This window comes from Culex quinquefasciatus, chromosome 2, assembly GCF_015732765.1.
Source record: "Culex quinquefasciatus strain JHB chromosome 2, VPISU_Cqui_1.0_pri_paternal, whole genome shotgun sequence".
NCBI classification, from domain to species: domain Eukaryota; kingdom Metazoa; phylum Arthropoda; class Insecta; order Diptera; family Culicidae; genus Culex; species Culex quinquefasciatus.
In genome coordinates this window covers 7316133-7330888 of record NC_051862.1, presented here as the reverse complement: position 1 = coordinate 7330888, position 14756 = coordinate 7316133, and the positions used below count along the sequence as shown (strand labels likewise).

The following is a 14756-nucleotide window of genomic DNA, read 5'->3' as shown; positions in this document are numbered from 1 at the left end:
AGAAAATGTGAAAAACATGCAAAAAATTGAAAAAGTGACTGTAAAAACATGAAAAAATTAGATAGGCGAAATGGAATTATATTAGATGGTAGAGTAGGCCAAATACTACCAAAAACAAACATAAACTAAACAAGATAAATGCAAATTAAAATACTAAAAATGAAACAAGGAAAACATAAAACAAGAGAAGTAAAGTTTTTCGTAGAACAAAAGTTGCTCAAAATGACCTCCTGAACACGGGAAAAATAAATATTTTCGAAAAAAAAATTTGGGCAGTAGAGGGTTAACAGGAACTTTCAGCTAGGAACTGAACTGTTTAGTTTTCAATTTTATAAATTATGGAAAGATTTCCTTTAAAATTTTCAATACCCTTTTTTAACGAAATAGGTTTGGATATTTTGAAAACTAAGAATAGCTTAAGAAGTCAATTTCTAAAAATATTTGCAAAGGCAAACTTTTGTAGTCAAAAAACAAATTTTAATGATCATGGCCGTTCAGGTCACACGAGACAGACAAGAACAACGAAACAAAAAATAAACGAAAAAAGTTACTTTTCCATATTTTTTTTTATTCGTGATAACTCGTAATGGTCACAAGCCAGCTCCTTATGTTTACAAAAAAAATCTAATTGTCTGCTCTAAAACTTTGTCGAACATTGTTATACTCTAAAAAAATCCTGCAAAGTTAGAAAAATATGAAATTTTACAATGAAAAATTCTGCTCTAAATGAAAAAATCACCCTTCTGGGTTATTGCAGATTAAAAAGTAAATTAAATTTCCCATAAAATGACATGTTTAAAAAAAAATAACGGTTGAGAAAAATTGCAGAATTTTTGAAACATTTTTTGCATTTTTTTATGAAAAACAAGCCTTACCCGACAAACTTCGTTCTGCCTTTTTTTTTCGTTTGTTGACGTTTTTTTCTTTTTTGCTTATTCAGCCTCCTGTGATCAAAATTTGATTTTACGGAACTTTCTCCATACAATTTGCCGATGCTCCGGAATCGGTTCCAGAGTTGCCAAAGTGTCAATTAGTTAGCGTACAAACCTTACTTAGGCTTATACGAACCCAACGCAACAAAGAGCACCTCGATCCGACGCTCCGTATTGAACTGATTCGCGTTCGAACAAAACCGTCGAAATTTTTTATATATATACAAGCCTTACCCGACAAACTTCGTTCTGCCTTTTTTTGTTTGTTGACGTTTTTAACTTTTTTGCTTACTCAGCCTCCTGTGATCAAAATTTGTTTTTACGTAACTTTTCCCGTACAATCTGCAGATTTTCCGGAATCGGTTCCAGAGTTGCCATAGTTGTAACTTTTTGGCGTAAGAACCTTCCTTGGACTTATACGAACCCAACGCAACAAAGAGCACCTCGATCCGACGTTCCGTGTTGAATTGATTCGCGTTCGAACAAAACCGTCGTAATTTTTTATATATATATATATATATCTATACAGCAACTCCCCACGAAAACAGCATGGAAAAAAAAAAAAGTGCTCGGATCGTGCTCAAAAATTTTCTGGGGGTTCCCTGGCCGAAATAATTAGACCCGTATTTTTTTGTTTGGCCATTAGGGTGACCTACGCCGTGTTAGGGTGGTCTGAAAAATGGCAATTTTCGTCGATTTTCGCAAAAACCACTTTTTTCAAAAAATCATATCTCCGCGCCATTTTAACCGATTTCAATTGTCTTATACGCAAATTAAAGGTGATAAGTTGGCCTTTCAAAGAAAAATAATAAGAAGTTTCAAAAATCTAGCCTAACATATGAAAAGGGCGTATGAAACATTATAATGCCGTTTTGACGGTGTCTGGACCAAAGAGCCTATGTCTGGAAATATTTTTATCGGATTCCCCGGACATTTTTACATAAAATTGCGTCTTTTAATTACAAATATTTTGGTACCCAAACATCTATAGGTCATTGCTGAAATTTTAAAGTTATCGCAGTTTTAATGAAAAAAATTGATTTTTTGCCGATTTCGTCATTTTCCGATTTTTGCGCGCGGCGCGTCGAAAAACACGGATTTTATTTTCAAAAAATCATATCTCGGAATCCTGTTAATGAACTCCTCCCATTTTTTAGTATGTTATGTAAAAATGTCCGGGGAATCCGATAAAAATATTTCCAGACATAGGCTCTTTGGTCCAGACACCGTCAAAACGGCATTTTAATGTTTCATACGCCCTTTTCATATGTTAGGCTAGATTTTTGAAACTTCTTATTATTTTTCTTTGAAAGACCAACTTATCACCTATCTTTTGCGTCTAAGACAGCTAAAATCGGATGAAATGACGCGGAGATATGATTTTTTGAAAAAAGTGGTTTTTGCGAAAATCGACGAAAATGGCCATTTTTCAGACCACCCTAACACGGCGTAGGTCACCCTAATGGCCAAACAAAAAAATACGGGTCTAATTATTTCGGCCAGGGAACCCCCAGAAAATTTTTGAGCACGATCCGAGCACTTTTGTTTTTTTCCATGCTGTTTTCGTGGGGAGTTGCTGTATAGATGTTTTTTTTTTTTGGAATTCTGAGTAAGCTATCAAATCGAGCGTCCAGTTTTACAAAAAAGGCATTTTGGCACCAAATTTCCATATCATCACCATTTCGGGCTGCAAATTATTGAAAAACACATCTTTTTTCACATGTTCAGAAATTAAAGGGGTCGTACCGCTCCTCCGTCACGAGATAACGAAAAAAAGACCTCGGATTCGTGATCAGGGACAAAAGTTACAACTTAGGACAAAGATTCACACAAATCAGAGACAACTATTGTGGCGGAGATCCAAAAATATCCAAAAACCAAAAATATCCAAAAACCAAAAATATCCATTACACCGAGAAAAATAAGTTCCCAAAATCGTGAGCACGCGTTCATGAAATTTGGAACTACAAACAAAGTGTTCAAATGTCATGGTAGGTACGTTTTTCAAAAAGTTACCATGGCATTTGAACACTTTGTTCGTGGTTCCTAATTTCATGAGCGCTTGTTTTCGATTTCGGGAACTCTTTTTTCTCCGTGTACTTTGTTCTAGAAATTTGGAGGAAACCCAGTTTTTTTGTGTAACACGTAGGATGTTTCGGGAACAACGATTTAGGTGGAATTACTTTAAAATAAATTCACTTATATTGCAAGTAAAAGTGATATCGCATAAAGTTTGAATTTATCACATTCTTGATTCATTTCTCGAAAACGCTGCAAAATATTCAATCGCACCATTGATACTCACGTGAGCAAGTGAATCAATCCCGGGTTCCGTTCCCATCAGCAGAATTGCCCACAACAAATCGCACCCCGGTGTGGATGCAACCGTCGGAGGGCATATCATTGCAATAGCCCGTCCCGCGCGTGGGACAAACATTTGCAAAAAGCAAACACACAAACCAACAGAAAAGTCGGAAGCCACTAACCCTCAACGGTCCACCCACCCTCAAAACGCGTGGGAGCCCATCCCTTCTTGGTCCATCATCCTAATGAAAAACGAGCCATTTTCAATTTTCCTTTTGTTTACAAAGCGCTCGCAATGAAAAAGCACCCTCCTCTACCCCCCTTTTTACAGCCCTGCCCTGGTCCAACAAACCAAACCTCTGAGCTCGGCTCGCAGGTCGGCGGCGGTCTATTCCAGGTGGCAAAATACCTTCGCCGAAACCATCCCACCACCCACTTTCACAGTGATATTTGGCCAGCAAACAATTCCGGGGGTGAAAACAGCCCCCCGCGCCTAATAACCGTCCCCCTTGCGCCACCCCTGGACTACGAGGTACGTTTAGTGAAATGATAAATGCTGTATCATAAATCCACCGCACGGAATTAAATTTTGTGGCTCACCGCATCATTTTTTTCGCTCGCTCTCTGTTCGTTTTGTTCGTTTTTACACGTTTTGGGACGCGGTGAGGGCTGCTGATGCGAGTTGGTTGATGGGAATGATAGGGTTTGTCCGTGCCCGCGGAACCGGAAATGGCTTGGAAAGCAACCGCGTGGGGGTTGGACGACCACCGCCGGTGCAGTATCGGATTCAAGATTGGAGCTGGGTTTTCGATTTTGGTTTTTATTTTTATTGTTTTGGGAAAAAGCGCACAAATGGTAATATGGCTGAGGTCGTTTTGAGCCATTTAAGTCTTAAAATATGATTTTTTTTGGGTAAGTTTGAGTACTGTATGAGAGCAATTCCAGCCCAAAACAGGAATTTTTCAGGTACTTTTTTCTCGACCCCCTCCGATTTCAATGAAACTTTGTAGACATGTTATCCTACGCTTATATAAGCCATTTTTGTGTATATGGAGCCAGTTCCACTCAATAATGACATTTTAGAAGGGCGTAAGTGTTTTAAATATTTTTGTAGTTCGGAATTTAAATATTTCTGTATCTCGAAGCCGTTGCATCGTATCAAAAAGTGGTCAAAGACAAACTTGTAGGAAATTTGACGGGCTTTTCGATAAAAATACACTGAAAGAAAAAAACACTCAACTTTTATGAGATTTTTCGATTTTGAAGTTTAAAAGTCAAATTTGAGGGGGAGCCCACGATTTTTTTTCGTTCAAAATTTTTGTGAAGATAGCCTAAGATGTTACAAAAAGACTCACGAAAAATGCAGGATGGAGCAACTCACCTAAAAAAATACAAAAATCATTTACTGAAACTGTTTTTTTGAAAAGTGCTCTAAACGTCAAAATTTTCAAAAACCGAATACGGGAATCGATTCTCCAGACAATTTTACATAAAAGCCTCCATATTGACTACTGTCCTAAGTCCAATCCTTGTGAAGTTACAGCGGTTTTAACAATAAAAATGTTGAAAAAATAGGTTCTTTGATGGTTTTTGGCAATTTCTATATGACAGACTTGATTTTTCAGTCTCGTAAATATTTTTACCGAAAAGTTCGTCCAATTTCCCATAAGTTTGTCTTTGACCACATTTCAATTGGATGTATGAGCTTACAGATATAAGCTAATTAAATTGCTCATAACTGAAAACATAATATTTTTGCAGTGTAGTATAGTAACCTGGATAGTAAATTAGCTTATATCTGTAAGCACATACATCCAATTGAAATGTGGTCAAAGGCAAACTTATGGGAAATTGGACGAGCATTTCGGTAAAAATATTTACGAGACTGAAATATCAAGTCTGTCATATAGAAATTGCCAAAAACCATCAAAAAACCTATTTTTTCAACATTTTTATTTTTAAAACCGCTGTAACTTCACAAGGATTGGACTAAGGACAGTAGTCAATATAGAGACTTTTATGTAAAATTGTCTGGAGAATCGATTCCCGTGTTCGGTTTTTGAAAATTTTGACGTTTAGAGCACTTTTCAAAAAAACAGTTTCAGTAAATGATTTTTGTATTTTTTTAGGTGAGTTGCTCCATCCTGCATTTTTCGTGAGTCTTTTTGTAACATCTTAGGCTATCTTCACAAAAATTTTGAACGAAAAAAAATCGTGGGCTCCCCCTCAAATTTGACTTTTAAACTTCAAAATCGAAAAATCTCATAAATCTCATAAAAGTTGAATGTTTTTTTCTTTCAGTGTATTTTTATCGAAAAGCCCGTCAAATTTCCTACAAGTTTGTCTTTGACCACTTTTTGATACGATGCAACGGCTTCGAGATACAGAAATATTTAAATTCCGAATTACAAAAATATTTAAAACACTTACGCCCTTCTCAAATGTCATTATCGAGTGGAACTGGCTCCATATACACAAAAATGGCTTATAAAAGCGTAGGATAACATGTCTACAAAGTTTCATTGAAATCGGAGAGGGTCGGGTACAACCGATTCCCTATTTGGCATGGAATTGCTCATGAATCATATCTTATTAAAAATTTAAGCCAAAACGTCTCTTTTCGAATTTTCAAAAATGGAAGGGGTCGTATCGCCCCTCCGTCACGAGATATCGGAAAATGAAGCTCGGAGTCGTGATCAGAAGGCTAAGTGATTTTTCACGTTCAGAAATTGCAAATTTCACGGGGACCTTAATTACAAACCCTCAAATTTCACTGAAATTTTGCGGAACGTGAAAAATGTTAAAATAACTCTGAAATTTTATGTAAAAAAATTACAGAAACTACTTTTTATGCTTCATCATTTTATAATATTTTTCAATAAACAAAAAAATGTCTTCAATTCAAAAAAAATCCACGTGGTTTATTTATAAATATTTTGAAACGAAATGTAGAGCATGCCCTAGTAACATTTTTAAACTAACAGGTTTTATCATGGTTTTGAAAACCCTTATACGGCCTAAATAGGCTTTTATGGCCTACTTAAAACCTAAAATATTACTAGGGTGGGTATTCTCATTTATTGATTTTTTTTTTAATTATTATATTTTTTTAATTTTCGACTTATATAGTTAAAAAGTTTTCGCTGAATCGCTTCTATTTTATCTCCTTACATTTAATTGAATTTCATATTGCATCAACATTTAACATCTTGACATTTTGCAAAAAGATTTTTTAAGGTTTTCATCTCACTTTTCAAACACTACATTTAAAATCAAAATCAGAACAAAAAAAATTAAAAAGTAATATTTTTTTAATTTCTACTTAATAATCAAAAATCGTGAAAATTGAACAGGACTCAGAAAAATCTGTAATGTTCTTAAAATGTGATTTTAAAAATCAATAATACTGTTCATTTAATCTAGTAGATAAAGCAAGCTTGAATCTTAAAATTTATTTTAAAATTATACCTTTAAAATAAAAAAAGTAGTCAAATTGATATTACCGCGAATAGAAATATTGCTCCTAAGAAAAACTGTTTTTGATACTCTAAATGGCAATTCATTTTCTGAACTTTTTTCTCTAATCCAATGAAATTCAATTTTTCATTCTATATTCAGATTGCTTGCTCCTCCAGTCAATGATATATTGATTTAGGAAAGAGAATGTTTCTACTTAATGTTCTATTACATGAATGTTTGCATTTAATTAATATCTAAAAATAAATCAATTCAATATAAAAAATCTGTGCAATCTTTGAAAAAATTACCACAATTTAAAGTTCAGTCAACTTTAACAAATTTTGGTTGAAAAAGCCAAAATTTGTAAAATTTGAACTTTTTGGTAAGAGAATAACTGCAATCAAATGGTTGATAATAATATTATTTATCATGCTTGTGATAAGTTTATAATTTTGAGAATATGATTTTACTGATTTTTATTATATGGTAAGAATTCTTCCAATGTTTCATTTCACGCTTTTCTATTTAATACTATACAAATTTATTTAATAAACCTTTATGGATAAAATATTTGTTATGTTGTTATTTCAAGGAATTGATTTGAGAAAATTAATAAACTTCACGGGATTTCACGGAAATCTTCAAATCTACGAATTTCACGCTTTCCGCGAAATCGTGAAAATTCACTAATCTTAGATCAGGAATCTAAATTAGGCCGTTGCAAATATTTTTCGAAGTTTATGTCCCTCAACTCTGACCAAAGTCGAGGGAGGTGGCGTGGGGCAAAACAAAATAAAACTGTTGAAAAATTGAAATTACAGGCCACGGTTTCAACATTTGAATGAAAAAGTGTTTTAAAATGCATTATACTCCTGTTCAGCTTTTTTGCCTTATGATTGCATTTTTTTTTAACAAAGTGTCTAAGTATTGACGAAAATTTTATTTTTGTTAGAAAAAAAAGTATTTGCTGTGCTGAACATTGTACAGTAGTTGTTCGGTAACTGGTCTGAGAACGTAGCCCAGTCATCGAATGCTGTTCGCTAACTGGGCTGAACGAAAAATAACGAGGGGACTATCGATGCATAATATTTTTTTGATAAAATATAAAAATAAAAGTTACTCAAATTTGTTTACAATGATTACTTTTCATATTTCATTAATTGTGACTTGAAATTACATAAAACTTTGAAAAAAGTTTTTTTATTTGTTGACCATGATTTTTGCATCCATTAACCCCTCGGTGATTTCGGTTTGTTTTGGTTTTTTGACGTTTGTCTGCTTTTTAACTGGGCTACGGCCCAGTTATCGAGCGCCCGATTAAAAAGCAGCCCAGTTAGACAACGCCCAGTTACCGAACAACTACTGTAATTTCAAAATAGTTCAAAATATTTTTAAACGTGCCCAAACAATGACCGTCAATGCAGAAAAAAGCATTTTAGATTGTTTTCAGTTGATTAGACTCTAATTCCATTGAAATGTTCCAGTTTTATGAAAACATTTTTTTTTGCCCCCTGATTTTTCGAACCTATTTGGACATAAACTTTGAAAAATATTTGCAACGACCTTACCCCTTAGGACAAACTTTCACGCAAATCGAAGAGGTGTCGGGGTAACTTTTTCCAATTTGGTGTTAGTTGTCGGCGAATTACCCAGATATTCAAATTTTGGTGGTTAAAATGCAATTATAAATGTGGGTAAATATTTTTTAAGAGTTAACACTTTTTATCGATAGCTACAACTTGTCGATCAGAAAAACTCTTTGAACAAAGCAGAGTTATGATCGGTTGCATAAACTACTATTACAAAGGTAGTTGGTTTGTTTTCAAACCTTAAAGTAGTTTCATTCATAAGTGCGATTTCTCTATCAATTCTCAAAATCACTGGGAATCCTTCAAACCGTTAAAGTCACCTTCAACTGGTTCCATTTTCGCTGGTAAACACACGATATCCACACAGCCATAAGATCAATTCCATCCAATTAGACAAAACGACCAAATAATATCCAATGAGCTTCGCTTCGCCTAAAAATAATCCAGAAAAACACGACCATCTGTCCTCCGCCACCCCCTTCCCCAAACAAAGCCCACCCCGACACATAATCACTCAACTAATCCACGACCGAGTCGCAGAGTCGCGTCATCAGGCGTCGTCACTCACCTTTTCGATTCGGTCTCCGGGTGCTTAGCAGGCCTGGTGTGTTTTTTCGTCAGTCCAGTTCCAGGCAAATTTCTGTGTTCATCAATCGACCACCCACGCGATACTGCGCCACCTGCTGCGTTATCCTTTAGCCACCACCACAACAACAACCAACGATTATTACGCACACTTCACTGGTGTAATTTTCCGACTCTATTTTTTTTTTTTTTTCTCTTATGACCGTATGATTATTATTATTTTTTCTGGGTTTTCCTCACTTTCCTTTGCTCCCACGGATAAGACAGATTATCTTCCACCAGCGGCACTTCCTTATTTTGCTCCTTTCAGTATTCACCGGGGAATATTTGTGGGGGAAAAAGCAATTTTCTTCTCGGGGTGTTTTTTTTTTTTCTCTCTCTCTTTAGGTATACTCGACACCGTCACACAAACTCTATATTTATTATATTTTTATTTATTTTCGCTTTACGCAAGTCGTCACTTTTCTTCGTTTATGCCTTTTTAAACCATCCAGGAGTCAACACGCTGGAAAAAAAAGAATGAAGAGAAAGAAAATTGCACACATCAGATAAACCGGAAAAACTACATTTATTTACAACCCAGACAAATAATATGCGGGCATACACACACAGAAAGAGAGAAACCGCACAAACGAAATTTGCCCGGAGGAAAAACGTGAGTAATTTGGGTGAGATTTGTAATATTTATTATTCACTATACAACAGAAATGAGCACACAAAAATACACACACACACGTACATGTCAACTGGAAAAAAATGTGGCATATCGTCTCGTTTACCAGGTTTGCATTCGAACTGAACAGGGTGGCTGCTTGATTTAATTTGTAAAAATAATGTTTTTTGGCTTTTCAACTAATTCTTAGACAACCAACAAAAATATCTAATAAACGACACAAATGCTTTAGGAATTTGGCCTGTTGCCATCGAATTTATTAACAAATCTTTTTTATTTTTTATTACTTTGTATTAATCTATTTATAAAATTATTTCAGTTTAAACACTTTTTAGGATCTGAATATCGAACAAAATGACGAGTCAACCTGTATTTGTTTAATGTCTTTATTTCTGTTATTGATTACTTTAAACAGTGTAAACAATTTCGACGGAACATTCGCATTTTTGATACAGGCCACTGCAAATATTTTCTTAAGTTTTGATTTAAAAAAATCGATTTAAGTTGTTAAATTTTTTAAGTTGAATTTTATTTTTAAACGATCTATCACAAATCAATCAATTCTGGAAATTATCGATTTCAAACTGTCTGCATTGTAAACCCATAACAGATAGGTTGAAATAAAGAAAAACTCGTTTATTTTGCACTCCATTTTTCAATTTCAAATCAAATGAAAACTAATTAAGTAATTTTAAATCGAATTTAAAATTTTTGTTCCTCGAACTTTGGCAATCAAGACTAAAAGTCAAGGCTGAAAGGCAATCATCAAACCAAAATTTTCCGTTAAATTTTTAATTTGAGATGAATTTTTAAATTTTGCAACTCAATATTCCTAAGAATGTATGATAATTTATATTTTACACAATTTATGTCAGGTTCTGATTTGTGTTCTGATAAATCAATTTGATCAGAAATGTAAAAACAAATATAATAAAATAGTTCCAAAAATTTTACAATCCGTAAAACAAAATACTATAAACATAAACTTTTAAATAAAAAAACATTAATCAATATTTTATGAAAGAAATCGGATTCAATTTATTTTGTTTTACAATTCTGATGACGAAACGGCCTACTTTGCATTGCCAAAAATAACAATACTTAAAGTACTTTTCAGAATCTATTTGAGTGCTGAAAAGATCGACTTTTCAGCACTGTTTTGGAGTTTGACACTATTTTTGACGGCAAATGTCATTCAAAGTCCAAAATGACAAAAAAGTTGTATTTAACTCGTTGCAAAACTTGATTTGAAAAATCTTCTCTTGCAACTTATTTCATAAACTGAAACTTATTATTTTGCAAACCAAAAACAAAAACATTTTTAATTATAGCTTAAGAATCTTGTGACACTTTTTTAAAGATTAGACTAAAAATGTAATGTTTAAGCACCATTCATTGAATAAAAACAAGTCTTTTTGTTAAGCCTGTCACTAAAACAAAATAAATTATTGCCATAAATAGAAATTTACGGTTAACTATTGAAATTACATTTTAAAGCATAATTTTTTTTATTTTTTTTTTATTTTTTGTATTAAATTTAACGTTTTCTAACTTCGAATGTTCTTAGAAATATATCATAATTTTAACAGTCATGCCTTTTTGATCCTTTTTTGGCAAATTTAAGAAAACGTGATTTTTTTGTAGTTTGGCACCTTCCTTGAAAGCATTTCAATTATTTCTCATCGTAAATATTTAGTTTTAAATCAATTTCAGACATTTCTAACATTTTAATTCATGATTTTTTGAATTCAGATGATAACTCTAGAAATTTGTTTTGAGAAATGTTTCCAGAAGACAGTTTTAAATTTCATTTATTACAAGAGAAATTCTTGTATCCGGTATCTATTTTGAAAAAAAAACTATTCAAACAAATAAGTTTTTCAGAATCTCTAAAAAAATCGGAGTTGAAAGATGTATTGCTTCATTGAACAAACCATGTTTAATCGGTGTGAAAATGGTGTAAATATTTTGCAGTTTATTGCATTATTTTTTAACAAATTTGTATTTTTATGTTCACTAAGAACAATTGCAAACAAATTTTACCTTAGATAACAATTATCTATTCAATAAAAAAATGGCATCCTTCCACTTGACCTTGCACCAAGTTCTGTCATCTTACCGAAATCTTACTACATTTCACCAAAATTCGATTAAGATTTACAAACGTTAAAAAAATCTTTAAGACCTTTTGCCAATTTTATTTCATGTCATTCCTCATTAAATAATTTCCCAAAAAATAGGGTGAAAAAATCATTCTTAAAATTAACATTTTGTTTGAATAAACTTGATATCGAATTATTAAGAATACATTCTATAATATTCATGCATTTTAAATCAAATAATATTTTTTTAACTAATTTACAAAACATTGTACAAAACGTAAAAGAAAAATTTGTTTTTTTCATAAGTTCATTGTTATTGTGCTAATATTTGATAGTAGCACAACTGATATGTTGTAGTATTTGGTAATACTTTTTGTTTAAAAATTTTGAAAATCATACTTGAAATATTAAAAATTCGACCAGAGCCAAAAGACAAAACAGTACATTTTGTACCAGCCTAAGAGTGTTCTAAATAAAATATGTATTGAAAATAACATGATTTGAAAATATAAAAACTTTCATCTAGTTCAAAATAAAAGTAAGAGTTAATACTTTCAACACTTTTGATAATGTTAAAGAAAACATTAGCTTGGCTCATTAAAAAAAATCCTCAATCTGCTGTGCAAAAAAAAACTTTGAAAATACAAAACAAAATCTATACCTTATTCCAGAGAACTTTACTTATTATCTGGACACTTCAAAACATTCTATATTGCTAAATCACAAGCAGCCACCCTGCCTCAAACTTTTCATCCCCTAAAAATAATGCAACACTACACTGCTGAGGGGGTAGTAAAAGCTCTCCCAAAAAAAAATCCCAAGAGAGAATGAGAGCAAACCCCCCATTCACTCATCCTTTTCCATCCTCACTCACGCTTATCCCTTTTCTCTTGCACTGCGATTCTTACCTGTTTCCTTTTTTCGTTTACAATCTACCAACAACAAATACGACGATTAATTTGAAGAGAAATGCCAAACATCAATAGATTTTGTTATTTCCTAATTTACACCAAAAAATCGCTCGATTTTTTTCACGATTTCATTCAACAATCTGCCTTCTTCTCACCGGCTTTCTGTTGTTCTCTCGTTTTTTGATTATTCTCTCACCGCTCACCGCGATTTTCTCACTCGCGAACGAACCTTTTTCCGCTGGAGGCAATAATGCAATCAAATTTTCTTCTTTTTGATTTTAGTTTTTTTTTTCTCGTCTGGATTCGAACAGTATGCCCCCTACTGTCCTTATTTTTTTCGGTATTTTTGAAGATTTCAATTTTTAAGAGATGAAATTCAACGATTGTTTCCCGCAATTCTCACTCAAATCCGTCGCAGACGAACTTTCTCTCACTCACACACTGTCAAAAATCGACGACGACCACTTCTAATCGATTTTCCCTCGAAAACCGCGTACTTCCTCTCACTCGGTGTGTGTGTCCTTTTTTGTCTTGTTCCGCGGACAAGAGGGACAACAAACGGCACGGGTACCAAGTTTCAAGTCTTCCTGGAAGGAGTTTTCCTTCCTAAAACTTCAGCTGCGGGCCAACATCCTTTGCTAAAAAAAAACTCTTCCTTTTCCTTCTTCCCAGCTCTGTTTGTTTAGGGTCGTAGCAAAACAACCCCAAACATGCGCCCACACTCCGCCCCACGTTTAGGGTGCAAACACAACCCGGAACGAGCTCCGTCCTCCGAAAAAAACGCCCCAAAAATGCGTCAAATCGTCAATTTCCCCGTCGAAACTAGCACTAAATTAGCCCTTAAAGCTGCAGCCAGGGGTCTTTTAACCACCCACCACCACCCCCATCGAAGGAGGCGCAGAGAGGTGAGAAACGCACACACACACGCGCGGACGTCAACCTGGATGAGGGAAGAACCGAACCGAACCGACCGTACGCCAATCGACGACTGACTTGGGGCAGCCCCAAGTTGGCCTCTTTTGCTCTTCCGCTGCGTTTGCCGGAGACGAAACCGAAGCTGAGCTGGGGAGCTCGCTCGCTCTCTTCTCGCAGATGATTGGGAGCGCGTGAGAGAGTTGTGAATGGTGAGTTGGTGAAAGGGGAGCAGTGGGTGGTGAGAAGGTGAGCTCTTTTTTATTATTGTTTTGATCTGAAGTTTCTTTAGGGTGGTGAGCTTGATTTCAATAGGGTTGACAGTTTGGAGAATTTTAAAACGCTGGTGGACAGAATCGTTTTGATCAAACATTTCGCATTTTTCGGTTTGATAAAATCACGAAGATAATAGATTATTTTTGCTTATAAATTCTATAACATAAATTAATAGATTCAAAGCAAGAGTTTCAAAATTTTGAAGCAAAATGGGTTGTGTATCCCACAAAGCAAGATTACAGTTACAAGGGCCAGGAATTGTTCTGCCTTGTTCCGGCAGCTCCGAAACCGCGTCATCATCTCCCCCGCGAGAGCAAAGAACTCCGGCAGGGTGAAGAGATCTTCCCCGGTGACTTCTTGCTGGGCCGTACTACCGCTACCGGCAGCGACCACGCTGGCGAACGAACGCCCCCAACCAGGAGGGAACGCTGAGTTGTCCGCTGGAACCGTACGCTGTCCAGCTGCAGGAACGGCTGCGCTCGTACTTCGCTGAGGAGAGTGGGACGCTGCTGCTTTCTTCTTCCTCTTTTCCTGCTCCTCGAGGTAGGCCTTGCGCGCGACGCAGCCGCGGTAATTGCCGGTATGGTTGCCGTCACAGTTCGCGCACTTTACGCGCGGCTTGGTTTGTTCTGCCTTGTCCCCCAATTCCGCCTTTCGTGGCAGTGCGCACGCCTCCGAGAGGTGTGACTCACCGCACTTCACGCAGCGGGGCCGGAGGTTGCAGTTCCGCGAGCCGTGGCTGAATTTCTGGCAACGGTGGCATTGCGCTACGTCCGTCGGGTTCTTGGTGTAAAACCGACAGTTTACCCAAAAACCGTCCAACGTCTTAGTCCGCCGCAGGTCTTGGATCTTGACGGTGCCGCGGTCGAAGTACAACAGGTACAGTGTGTGTGTACCCGTTACCGTTGTCTTGCACGAGAGCACTTTAATCTCCCGCGGTTTTATTCCGGCGTCCGAAAGGTGACCCTTCAGGTCGGAGATCGGACGGTCTTGATAACCCTGCAAGACGACCT

The 14756-nt window shown here is 35.4% G+C and overlaps 1 protein-coding gene and 1 long non-coding RNA gene across 2 annotated transcripts in view; both read right to left on the bottom strand.

Annotated features, from left to right (window-relative positions):
* Positions 1 to 9054, bottom strand: part of LOC6037447 (beta-1-syntrophin) — a 307964-nt gene extending 298910 nt beyond the window's left edge. Inside the window, exon 1 of the mRNA XM_038252886.1 lies at positions 8853 to 9054. The gene's annotated coding sequence lies outside the window, so the exon portion shown is untranslated. The remainder of the gene's footprint in view (positions 1 to 8852) is intronic.
* Positions 9055 to 9230: 176 nt separating this feature from the next.
* LOC119766833 lies at positions 9231 to 13537 on the bottom strand. The gene is made up of 2 exons (XR_005277166.1): positions 12553 to 13537; positions 9231 to 9374 (listed from the first exon to the last, which is right to left on the bottom strand). It is a non-coding gene; the product is annotated as an uncharacterized LOC119766833 (long non-coding RNA).
* Positions 13538 to 14756: the final 1219 nt, after the last annotated feature.